We start from the raw sequence: 13,515 nt of genomic DNA on the forward strand, positions 1-13,515 counted from the left end.
GAGGAGGTAATACAGTATATACATATGAAGTGGACAGTAGTAGTTAAATAGGACATGCCTTGACTAGAATACAGTATATACATATGAAGTGGACAGTAGTAGTTATATAGGATGAACCATGACTAGAATACAGTATATACATATGAAGTGGACAGTAGTAGTTAAATAGGACAGGCCTTGACTAGAATACAGTATATACATATGAAGTGGACAGTAGTAGTTAAATAGGACAGGCCTTGACTAGAATACAGTATATACATATGAAGTGGACAGTAGTAGTTAAATAGGACAGGCCTTGACTATAATACAGTATATACATATGAAGTGGACAGTAGTAGTTAAATAGGACAGGCCTTGACTAGAATACAGTATATACATATGAAGTGGACAGTAGTAGTTAAATAGGACAGGCCTTGACTAGAATACAGTATATACATAGAAGTGGGTAAAACAGTACACATTATTAAAGTGACCAGTGATTCCATGACTATGAACACAGGGCAGCAGCCTCTAAGGTGCAGGGTTGAATAACCGGGTGGTAGCCGTCTAGTGACTAAAGTTCAGGACAGGGTAGAGTAACCGGGTGGTAGCCGTCTAGTGACTAAAGTTCAGGACAGGGTAGAGTAACCGGGTGGTAGCCGTCTAGTGACTAAAGTTCAGGACAGGGTAGAGTAACCGGGTGGTAGCCGTCTAGTGACTAAAGTTCAGGACAGGGTAGAGTAACCGGGTGGTAGCCGTCTAGAGACTAAAGTTCAGGACAGGGTAGAGTAACCGGGTGGTAGCCGTCTAGTGACTAAAGTTCAGGACAGGGTAGAGTAACCGGGTGGTAGCCGTCTAGAGACTAAAGTTCAGGACAGGGTAGAGTAACCGTGTGGTAGCCGTCTAGTGACTAAAGTTCAGGACAGGGTAGAGTAACCGGGTGGTAGCCGTCTAGAGACTAAAGTTCAGGACAGGGTAGAGTAACCGTGTGGTAGCCGTCTAGTGACTAAAGTTCAGGACAGGGTAGAGTAACCGGGTGGTAGCCGTCTAGTGACTAAAGTTCAGGACAGGGTAGAGTAACCGTGTGGTAGCCGTCTAGTGACAGTGACTAAAGTTCAGGACAGGGTAGAGTAACCGGGTGGTAGCCGTCTAGTGACTAAAGTTCAGGACAGGGTAGAGTAACCGGGTGGTAGCCGTCTAGTGACTAAAGTTCAGGACAGGTTAGAGTAACCGTGTGGTAGCCGTCTAGTGACAGTGACTAAAGTTCAGGACAGGGTAGAGTAACCGGGTGGTAGCCGTCTAGTGACTAAAGTTCAGGACAGGGTAGAGTAACCGGGTGGTAGCAGTCTAGTGACAGTGACTAAAGTTCAGGACAGGGTAGAGTAACCGGGTGGTAGCCGTCTAGTGACAGTGACTAAAGTTCAGGACAGGGTAGAGTAACCGGGTGGTAGCCGTCTATTGACAGTGACTAAAGTTCAGGACAGGGTAGAGTAACCGGGTGGTAGCCGTCTAGTGACTAAAGTTCAGGACAGGTTAGAGTAACCGTGGGGTAGCCGTCTAGTGACAGTGACTAAAGTTCAGGACAGGGTAGAGTAACCGGGTGGTAGCCGTCTAGTGACTAAAGTTCAGGACAGGGTAGAGTAACCGGGTGGTAGCCGTCTAGTGACTAAAGTTCAGGACAGGGTAGAGTAACCGGGTGGTAGCCGTCTAGTGACTAAAGTTCAGGACAGGGTAGAGTAACCGGGTGGTAGCCGTCTAGTGACTAAAGTTCAGGACAGGGTAGAGTAACCGGGTGGTAGCCGTCTAGAGACTAAAGTTCAGGACAGGGTAGAGTAACCGTGTGGTAGCCGTCTAGTGACTAAAGTTCAGGACAGGGTAGAGTAACCGGGTGGTAGCCGTCTAGAGACTAAAGTTCAGGACAGTGTAGAGTAACCGTGTGGTAGCCGTCTAGTGACTAAAGTTCAGGACAGGGTAGAGTAACCGGGTGGTAGCCGTCTAGTGACTAAAGTTCAGGACAGGGTAGAGTAACCGTGTGGTAGCCGTCTAGTGACAGTGACTAAAGTTCAGGACAGGGTAGAGTAACCGGGTGGTAGCCGTCTAGTGACTAAAGTTCAGGACAGGGTAGAGTAACCGGGTGGTAGCCGTCTAGTGACTAAAGTTCAGGACAGGTTAGAGTAACCGTGTGGTAGCCGTCTAGTGACAGTGACTAAAGTTCAGGACAGGGTAGAGTAACCGGGTGGTAGCCGTCTAGTGACTAAAGTTCAGGACAGGTTAGAGTAACCGTGTGGTAGCCGTCTAGTGACAGTGACTAAAGTTCAGGACAGGGTAGAGTAACCGGGTGGTAGCCGTCTAGTGACTAAAGTTCAGGACAGGGTAGAGTAACCGGGTGGTAGCCGTCTAGTGACTAAAGTTCAGGACAGGGTAGAGTAACCGTGTGGTAGCCGTCTAGTGACAGTGACTAAAGTTCAGGACAGGGTAGAGTAACCGGGTGGTAGCCGTCTAGTGACTAAAGTTCAGGACAGGGTAGAGTAACCGGGTGGTAGCCGTCTAGTGACAGTGACTAAAGTTCAGGACAGGGTAGAGTAACCGGGTGGTAGCCGTCTAGTGACAGTGACTAAAGTTCAGGACAGGGTAGAGTAACCGGGTGGTAGCCGTCTATTGACAATGACTAAAGTTCAGGACAGGGTAGAGTAACCGGGTGGTAGCCGTCTAGTGACAGTGACTAAAGTTCAGGACAGGGTAGAGTAACCGGGTGGTAGCCGTCTAGTGACTAAAGTTCAGGACAGGGTAGAGTAACCGGGTGGTAGCCATCTAGTGACTAAAGTTCAGGACAGGGTAGAGTAACCGGGTGGTAGCCGTCTAGTGACTAAAGTTCAGGACAGGGTAGAGTAACCGGGTGGTAGCCATCTAGTGACAGTTAACAGTATGATGGCCTTGAGATAGAAGCTGTTTTTTAGTCTCTCGGTCCCAGCTTTGAAGCACCTGTACTGACCTTGCCTTCTGGGTGGTAGCAGGGTGAACAGGCTGTGGCTCGGGTGGCTGAGGTCCTTGATGATCTTCTAGATGGTAGCAGGGTGAACAGGCCGTGGCTCGGGTGTCTGAGGTCCTTGATTATCTTCTAGATGGTAGCAGGGTGAACAGGCCGTGTCTCGGGGGGCTGAGGTCCTTGATGATCTTCTAGATGGTAGCAGGGTGAACAGGCCGTGGCTCGGGTGGCTGAGGTCCTTGATGATCTTCTAGATGGTAGCAGGGGGAACAGGCCGTGTCTCGGGTGGCTGAGGTCCTTGATGATCTTCTAGATGGTAGCAGGGTGAACAGGCCGTGGCTCGGGTGGCTGAGGTCCTTGACGGTCTTCTAGATGGTAGCAGGGTGAACAGGCCGTGTCTCGGGTGGCTGAGGTCCTTGATGATCTTCTAGATGGTAGCAGGGTGAACAGGCCGTGTCTCGGGTGGCTGAGGTCCTTGATGATCTTCTAGATGGTAGCAGGGTGAACAGGCCGTGGCTCGGGTGGCTGAGGTCCTTGACGGTCTTCTAGATGGTCGCAGGGTGAACAGGCCGTGTCTCGGGTGGCTGAGGTCCTTGATGATCTTCTTGTTCTGCCTGTAATACCGGGTGCTGTAGATGTCCTGGAGGCAGAGTGCCCCCAGTGATGTGTTGGGCTGACCACCCTCTGGGGAGCCTTGTGGTTGCGGGCGGTGCAGTTCCAATACTAGGCGCTGATACAGCCCGACAGGATGCTCTCGATGATTCATCTGTAAAAGTTTGAGTGTATTATGGGCCAAGCCACATTTCATCAGCCTCCTGAGGTTGATGTTGTGCTTTCTTCACCACACTGTCTGTATGGATGGACCATTTCAGATTGTCAGGGATGTGTATGCCGAGGAACTTGAAGCTTTTCACCTTCTCCATTGTGGCCCGTCGATGTGGATGGGGGCGTTCTCCATCTGCTGTCTCCTGAAGTCCAAGATCAGCTCAGTGTTACTAATCAGGCCTACCACTGTTGTGGGAGTACAGGATGGGGCTGAGTACACACCCTTGTGGGGCCCTTGTATTGAGGATCAGAGTACAGGAGGGGGCTGAGTACACACCCTTGTGGGGCCCCTGTATTCAGGATCAGAGTACAGGAGGGGGCTGAGTACACACCCTTGTGGGGCCCTTGTGTTGAGGATCAGAGGAGAGGAGGGGGCTGAGTACACACCCTTGTGGGGCCCCTGTATTCAGGATCAGAGTACAGGAGGGGGCTGAGTACACACCCTTGTGGGGCCCTTGTGTTGAGGATCAGCATAGAGGAGGGGGCTGAGTATACACCCTTGGGGGCCCCTGTATTGAGGATCAGATTAGAGGAGGGGGCTGAGTACACACCCTTGTGGGGCCCTTGTTTTGAGGATCAGAGGAGGTTGTTGTATCTTCTTGTTTAAGAAATACTAAAGAAAACAACTGTTTTTTAAAACATAAGTCCTTCTTTTTTCACGTTAACCGGAGCCGTATTGTGCACTGAGCTGAGATCTTCCATTCTCCAACTTCTCTGCGCAGGCTGCAGGTTTCCTAGGTTTTCAATTGACCTCCGATACAATATTCCACAACCCCCTTATCAAGATATTCCTTTTCTCTTACAAGATAAAACAATTACAACTACAATAGAACATTTATATAAATCCTGGTTACACTTATTTTCATAGTGAACACTGCATTTCAATAACACATTTCTACTTCCACAAAAATACTCTGAGGTGCTTTTACTTCTCTATCTGACCGTCTCATTACAACAGGCTGCCCTGGTGGGTCTGGACTACCTCTGAGACCTCATGACGAACAAAGAATGACTCAATGTGAGTTATCAGCTGACTAGCAGTAGTGTCCTTCAGCAAAGCTGTCTGGGTAATGAGAGTCCATCATTAGAACATGGTTCTCTCCCTCCAGAGAACAGACATCTAGTTCTACTTGGTCACATGGTCCTAATACCTCTTCTTCCTCAACCCTCATTGGCTCTTTGCTCTGTTATGACCTGTATTTCTGGCATGTTCCACAGGCTCTGACTGTCTGCTCTATATCACCATTCATCTTGGGCCAGAATAACACTGCTTCTGTACGTCATTTTGACTTTTCCATCCCTAGATGGTCCTGGTGTATTTTGATCAGCATGTTTTTCTGTAATTCATGAACCCTGAAACAGACAATCAACCATAAGGGTATAGCTTGTACAGACCACCTGCATGTTATGGTTCTGAGTACAGATATCAGGGTATAGGTCAACTCCCTCCAGTACAGACATCTCATCCCTGTATTGACCATAATGGTAGGGTATAGGTCAACTCCCTCCAGTACAGACATCTCATCCCTGTATTGACCATAATGGTAGGGTATAGGTCAACTCCCTCCAGTACAGACATCTCATCCCTGTATTGACCATAATGGTAGGGTATAGGTCAACTCCCTCCAGTACAGACATCACATCCCTGTATTGACCATAATGGTAGGGTATAGGTCAACTCCCTCCAGTACAGACATCTCATCCCTGTATTGACCATAATGGTAGGGTATAGGTCAACTCCCTCCAGTACAGACATCTCATCCCTGTATTGACCATAATGGTAGGGTATAGGTCAACTCCCTCCAGTACAGACATCTCATCCCTGTATTGACCATAATGGTAGGGTATAGGTCAACTCACTCCAGTACAGACATCTCATCTCTGTATTGACCATAAGGGTACAGCTTGTACAGACCACCTGCATGTTATGGTTCTGAGTATACACCCTTGTGGGGCCCCTGTACTGAGGATCAGAGTAGAGGAGGGGGCTGAGTATACACCCTTGTGGGGCCCCTGTATTGAGGATCAGAGTAGAGGAGGGGGCTGAGTATACACCCTTGTGGGGCCCTGTATTCTGGATCAGAGTAGAGGAGGGGGCTGAGTATACACCCTTGTGGGGCCCCTGTATTGAGGATCAGAGTAGAGGAGGGGGCTGAGTATACACCCTTGTGGGGCCCCTGTATTGAGGATCAGAGTAGAGGAGGGGGCTGAGTATACACCCTTGTGGGGCCCCTGTATTCAGGATCAGAGTAGAGGAGGGGGCTGAGTATACACCCTTGTGGGGCCCCTGTATTCAGGATCAGAGTAGAGGAGGGGGCTGAGTACACACCCTTGTGGGGCCCCTGTACTGAGGATCAGAGTAGAGGAGGGGGCTGAGTATACACCCTTGTGGGGCACGCTGTACAGACCACCTGCATGTTACGTCTTCAGTCACCTTTAACAAACACTCATCTTCTGCAGCGTGAAATAACACATTACAACTCTTTCTGATAAGGTTTACATGTGTCGTCCTGCTCCTATATCTGGTTTGGTTCTGAGCTGTCAAAAGCTCTGGACAATGTGTCTGCCACTAACAATTCTTTCCCTGGTCTGTACTCCAGTTGCAAGTCATATTTGTGTAGTTTTAGAAACAGTCTCTGTAGCCTTGGTGGTGTGAATGTTAGACATTCTTTACAATAGTAACCTGAGGTTTATCATCTGTTTCTGCCCACACTGTTTTACCAGAGATAAACACATGGAATTTATCACATGCATATGACAGTGTCAATGCCTCTTTGTCAATCTGATCATAGTTCCACTCAGAAGTTGTCAGAGACCTGGAGTCATATGTGACTGGGCTTCATCTAGTGTCATACTGCTGTAACAACACAGCACCTAAACCTGCTTTAGAGGCATCTGGACACCACCTAGTATCATACTGCTGTAACAACACAGCACCTAAACCTGCTTTAGAGGCATCTGGACACCACCTAGTATCATACTGCTGTAACAACACAGCACCTAAACCTGCTTTAGAGGCATCTGGACACCACCTAGTATCATACTGCTGTAACAACACAGCACCTAAACCTGCTTTAGAGGCATCTGGACACCACCTAGTATCATACTGCTGTAACAACACAGCACCTAAACCTGCTTTAGAGGAATCTGGACACCACCTAGTATCATACTGCTGTAACAACACAGCACCTAAACCTGCTTTAGAGGCATCTGGACACCACCTAGTATCATACTGCTGTAACAACACAGAACCTAAACCTGCTTTAGAGGCATCTGGACACCACCTGGTATCATACTGATGTAACAACACAGCACCTAAACCTGCTTTAGAGGCATCTGCTGAGATGTTGGTGTTGAGCATCACAGTCTTAGCGATAATGAGACCTTTCTAGGTTCATGGATCACTGGTCTACAGTATCTCTGCTTTTAACTGGTCTCTTAGTGATAATGAGACCTTTCTAGGTTCATGGGTCACTGGTCTACAGTATCTCTGCCGTTAGCTGGTCTCTTAGTGATAATGAGACCTTTCTAGGTTCATGGATCACTGGTCTACAGTATCTCTGCTGTTAGCTGGTCTCTTAGTGATAATGAGACCTTTCTAGGTTCATGGATCACTGGTCTACAGTATCTCTGCTGTTAACTGGTCTCTTAGTGATAATGAGACCTTTCTAGGTTCATGGATCACTGGTCTACAGTATCTCTGCTTTTATCTGGTCTATCTGGCTGTTCTAACTCCATGTTGTACCTGAATAGTATACAGTATATAGTGATGTACCTGAATAGTATATAGTGATGTACCTGAATAGTATACAGTATATAGTGATGTACCTGAATAGTATACAGTATATAGTGATGTACCTGAATAGTATACAGTATATAGTGTTGTACCTGTACCTGAATAGTATACAGTATATAGTGATGTACCTGAATAGTATATAGTGATGTACCTGAATAGTATACAGTATATAGTGATGTACCTGAATAGTATACAGTATATAGTGATGTACCTGAATAGTATACAGTATATAGTGATGTACCTGAATAGTATATAGTGATGTACCTGAATAGTATACAGTATATAGTTATGTACCTGAATAGTATACAGTATATAGTGATGTACCTGAATAGTATACAGTATATAGTGCTGTACCTGTACCTGAATAGTATACAGTATATAGTGATGTACCTGTACCTGAATAGTATACAGTATATAGTGATGTACCTTGGCGGAGGTGGAGGTCTTTGTGGCGGAGGTCTTTGTGGCGGAGGTCTTTGTGGGCTATACTCAGCCTTGTCTCAGGATGGTAAGTTGGTGGTTGGAGATATCCCTCTAGTGGTGTGGGGGCTGTGCTTTGGCAAAGTGGGTGGGGTTATATCCTTCCTGTTTGGCCCTGTCCGGGGGTGTCCTCGGATGGGGCCACAGTGTCTCCTGACCCCTCCTGTCTCAGCCTCCAGTATTTATGCTGCAGTAGTTTATGTGTCGGGGGGCTAGGGTCAGTTTGTTATATCTGGAGTACTTCTCCTGTTCTATTTGGTGTCCTGTGTGAATCTAAGTGTGCGTTCTCTAATTCTCTCCTTCTCTCTTTCTCTCTCTCGGAGGACCTGAGCCCTAGGACCATGCCCCAGGACTACCTGACATGATGACTCCTTGCTGTCCCCAGTCCACCTGGCTGTGCTGCTGCTCCAGTTTCAACTGTTCTGCCTTAATATTATTTGACCATGCTGGTCATTTATGAACATTTGAACATCTTGGCCATGTTCTGTTATAATCTCCACCCGGCACAGCCAGAAGAGGACTGGCCATCCCACATATGCTCTCTCTAATTCTCTCTTTCTTTCTCTCTCTCGGAGGACCTAAGCCCTAGGACCATGCCCCAGGACTACCTGACATGATGACTCCTTGCTGTCCCCAGTCTACCTGACCGTGCTGCTGCTCCAGTTTCAACTGTTCTGCCTTAATATTATTCGACCATGCTGGTCATTTATGAACATTTGAACATCTTGACCATGTTTTGTTATAATCTCCACCCGGCACAGCCAGAAGAGGACTGGACACCCCACATAGCCTGGTTCCTCTCTAGGTTTCTTCCTAGGTTTTGGCCTTTCTAGGGAGTTTTTCCTAGCCACCGTGCTTCTACACCTGCATTGCTTGCTGTTTGGGGTTTTAGGCTGGGTTTCTGTACAGCACTTTGAGATATCAGCTGATGTACGAAGGGCTATATAAATAAATTTGATTTGATTTGATATATAGTGATGTACCTGAATAGTATACAGTATATAGTGTTGTACCTGAATAGTATACAGTATATAGTGATGTACCTGAATAGTATACAGTATATAGTGATGTACCTGAATAGTATACAGTATATAGTGATGTACCTGAATAGTATACAGTATATAGTGCTGTACCTGTACCTGAATAGTATATATTATATAGTGATGTACCTGAATAGTATACAGTATATAGTGATGTACCTGAATAGTATACAGTATATAGTGATGTACCTGTACCTGAATAGTATACAGTATATAGTGATGTACCTTGGCGGAGGTGGAGGTCTTTGTGGCGGAGGTCTTTGTGGCGGAGGTCTTTGTGGGCTATACTCAGCCTTGTCTCAGGATGGTAAGTTGGTGGTTGGAGATATCCCTCTAGTGGTGTGGGGGCTGTGCTTTGGCAAAGTGGGTGGGGTTATATCCTTCCTGTTTGGCCCTGTCCGGGGGTGTCCTCGGATGGGGCCACAGTGTCTCCTGACCCCTCCTGTCTCAGCCTCCAGTATTTATGCTGCAGTAGTTTATGTGTCGGGGGGCTAGGGTCAGTTTGTTATATCTGGAGTACTTCTCCTGTTCTATTTGGTGTCCTGTGTGAATCTAAGTGTGCGTTCTCTAATTCTCTCCTTCTCTCTTTCTCTCTCTCGGAGGACCTGAGCCCTAGGACCATGCCCCAGGACTACCTGACATGATGACTCCTTGCTGTCCCCAGTCCACCTGGCTGTGCTGCTGCTCCAGTTTCAACTGTTCTGCCTTAATATTATTTGACCATGCTGGTCATTTATGAACATTTGAACATCTTGACCATGTTTTGTTATAATCTCCACCCGGCACAGCCAGAAGAGGACTGGACACCCCACATAGCCTGGTTCCTCTCTAGGTTTCTTCCTAGGTTTTGGCCTTTCTAGGGAGTTTTTCCTAGCCACCGTGCTTCTACATCTGCATTGCTTGCTGTTTGGGGTTTTAGGCTGGGTTTCTGTACAGCACTTTGAGATATCAGCTGATGTACGAAGGGCTATATAAATAAATTTGATTTGATTTGATATATAGTGATGTACCTGAATAGTATACAGTATATAGTGCTGTACCTGAATAGTATACAGTATATAGTGATGTACCTGAATAGTATACAGTATATAGTGATGTACCTGAATAGTATACAGTATATAGTGATGTACCTGAATAGTATACAGTATATAGTGATGTACCTGAATAGTATACAGTATATAGTGATGTACCTGAATAGTATACAGTATATAGTGATGTACCTGAACCTGAATAGTATACAGTATATAGTGATGTACCTGAATAGTATACAGTATATAGTGATGTACCTGAATAGTATACAGTATATAGTGATGTACCTGAATAGTATACAGTATATAGTGATGTACCTGAATAGTATACAGTATATAGTGATGTACCTGAATAGTATACAGTATATAGTGATGTACAGTATACTGTCCTCTCCTGCTGGTCAGTATATCATTCCTGTCCCTCACCATTTCCTCCACTGTCCTCTCCTGCTGGTCAGTATATCATTCCTGTCCCTCACCATTTCCTCCACTGTCCTCTCCTGCTGGTCAGTATATCATTCCTGTCCCTCACCATTTCCTCCACTGTCCTCTCCTGCTGGTCAGTATATCATTCCTGTCCCTCACCATTTCCTCCACTGTCCTCTCCTGCTGGTCAGTATATCATTCCTGTCCCTCACCATTTCCTCCACTGTCCTCTCCTGCTGGTCAGTCAGCACACGACCACCATGGGGTCTTCTGTCTATTCTGAGGGTAGAACAGAGTTTACTGTCAATAGATCCTACTGGAACAATCCTGGAACATGTTGACATGCATTACAATATGTCATTTCCTGTAAAGGTAAAGCATAGTGCACATCCTGCTGACTTACCGCTTTTCTTAGTGAAATGTTCTCATGATGGAATTTGCCAGTTGATCTTTTCAGATTGGGGTGAACTAATGTGTCGGCCTCTGTCATGGTAAGACCTCTGTTGACCACATGATCAACGACGATGGACCGGACTTCATTAGATACAACAGTTCCCTGCCGCCTGCCTCCATCTCTCTGATGTCCACCTCTCTGAGGGCTCCTTAGAGAGGGCTTCATGTTTTGAGTTTGTACTAAGAGGTGTGAAATGTAGCTTTCCTTGTCTACTCCTCACAAATGTAAAAGCATTGGATTGGTAAAAGCATTGACATGGGGTAGAGGGAGTTTACATAAACCAGTAATTTCCTTTAAATCCATGAAGGGAAGTGGACAAGTTCACACTTAGAAAGGAGAGATAATTGTTACACACCTCATGTGTTCTGATAACTACAGGAATGAAACCAGATTGAGGTTGTCTGCTTTCTACACACACACACACACACAGACACACACACACACACAGAGAGAGAACATCAGGTATAGTTGTGGAGATGAGGGAATATGTGATCAGAACCCCTCCAGTCTGGTTAACCACAGTCAGGTCCAGTATGGACTATCAATACAAGTCACCATTCAGAATGTGACCCAGTTCAATGGGTCTGAACAGAACTGGGGGACGTCAGACATCAAGTTGTCTGAACACAACTGGAATATAATTAGTTTGTGATTCATTGTTAATGGATTTTCAATGAGGAACACAGAGGAACAACCCTGACAACACACATAACAAAATAACACTAAAAACAAAGGGGGAGGAAACCACTAAAGTCATGACCATATTGTCATGTTGTAATGACAGGGAGAAACCATCTAACATCTAGAACACTACTTTAGACCTGGTTATAAGAAGCCTAGTGCACTACGCAGGGAATAGGGAGCTATTTGGAACAGAGACACTAACTCCTGGATGAAAATCTCTCTCTCCCTCATCTGTCTGATATATCTGCCCATTTCCCCTCCCCTCCTCCCTTTTCATTCTATTCTATCAGCCACACCACTAGCTCACCTCCACACAATACATTTACAAGTTAAAGACACACCTTGGAATAAATAACAAAGGAAAACTATTACTAGATGAAGTTGAGTGTTTTTTATTATTTCCCATCACCATAAATCATATTTAATCACTGAACAGTAGCAGACCTAACTTCATCTGTTCCTGACTCAGGATAGTGGATTAAAAAGACCATCAATCTCCAATGAACCTCTTACTTCTACCCCCTCCTTTTTTGAAAATTCTGTTAAAAATCGCGCAACTTTTCAGCGTCCTGCTACTCATGCCAGGAATATAGTATATGCATATGATTAGTATGTGTGGATAGAAAACACTCTGAAGTTTATAAAACTGGTTAAATCACGGCTGTGACTATAACAGATCGTGTGTTTCATTGAAAAACGCAAGAAAAACTGCTCTCTGAAAGCAAAAAATAATTTCCATAAGTCACTTCCACCAGTTGTTAAAAGAGAACAGAATTTAATGGGAATCTGCCTGCACTTCATACAAATTCCGCACGATGGCGCCATTGTACTAATTTTCAATTGAATTAATTGTTGGAAAATACATCTATCTGACCTCCATTTTCCCAGTCTTCACCCGGATGCAGTTGAGGGAGAGATCAGATGGCATTGTTTTTGAAGTGAGGACCTATTGAAGAGACATCGCCCTGTAATCATTTTGATAGATTATAAACGTTTACTAATACCTAAAGTTGGATTACAAAAGGATTTCGAAGTGTTTTGTGAAAGTTTATCGTCGACTTTTTTAATTTTAAAAAATTACGCAGCGTTTAAAAACGATGATTTTTTCTGAATCACACAACTTCCATACAAAGCTATTTTGGGTATATATGGACCGATTTAAATGAAAAAAAGACCCAATAGTGATGTTTATGGGGCATATAGGAGTGCCAAGAAAGAAGCTCGTCTAAGGTAATGAATGTTTTATATTTTATTTCTGCGTTTTGGGTAGCGCCGGCTATCGCAAAATCTGTTGTTTACGTGTCGAGCTGGCATTTTGGGGGGTGCATGCTATCAGATAATAGCTTCTGATGCTTTCGCCGAAAAGCATTTTAAAAATCTGACTTGCTGGCTAGGTTCACAACGAGTGTAGCTTTAATTCAATACCCTGCTTGTGAATTTTGATCAAGGTTTGAGTTTTAACGAGTACATTTAGCATTTAGCGTAGCGCATTTGCATTTCCAGGTGCCTACTTGAGACATATGCGTCTCAAGTAGATTCAAGAAGTTTTAAAGTACTATTCTGAACATTACTGATATACTGAGTGGCAAGTCAAGATATCTGCTGGTTTTATTGTTTGGTCAACAGCACCACCTGCTGGACAGGTTTAATGTTGCTGGACTGAGCAGTATGGGAGGATGAAAGATGACACATTTAGGGCCGGTTTCCTGGACATCTACATTGAACATACTGTTTAGTCCAGGACTAGGATTCATCTGTGTCTGGGAAACCAGACCATATAGTTTAGTAGAAAGTAAGTGATACCAGCTTGTAGTGGG

General features: G+C 45.3%; 1 protein-coding gene across 1 annotated transcript in view; it reads right to left on the bottom strand.

Moving 5' to 3' along the window:
- The window catches only part of LOC110516932 (E3 ubiquitin/ISG15 ligase TRIM25-like), a 538,607-nt gene that overhangs the window by 107,043 nt on the left and 418,049 nt on the right, over window positions 1-13,515 (bottom strand). The window lies entirely within an intron of this gene.

The sequence above is a fragment of the Oncorhynchus mykiss genome, unplaced genomic scaffold (genome assembly GCF_013265735.2).
Source record: "Oncorhynchus mykiss isolate Arlee unplaced genomic scaffold, USDA_OmykA_1.1 un_scaffold_121, whole genome shotgun sequence".
Taxonomy (NCBI): Eukaryota; Metazoa; Chordata; class Actinopteri; order Salmoniformes; family Salmonidae; genus Oncorhynchus; species Oncorhynchus mykiss.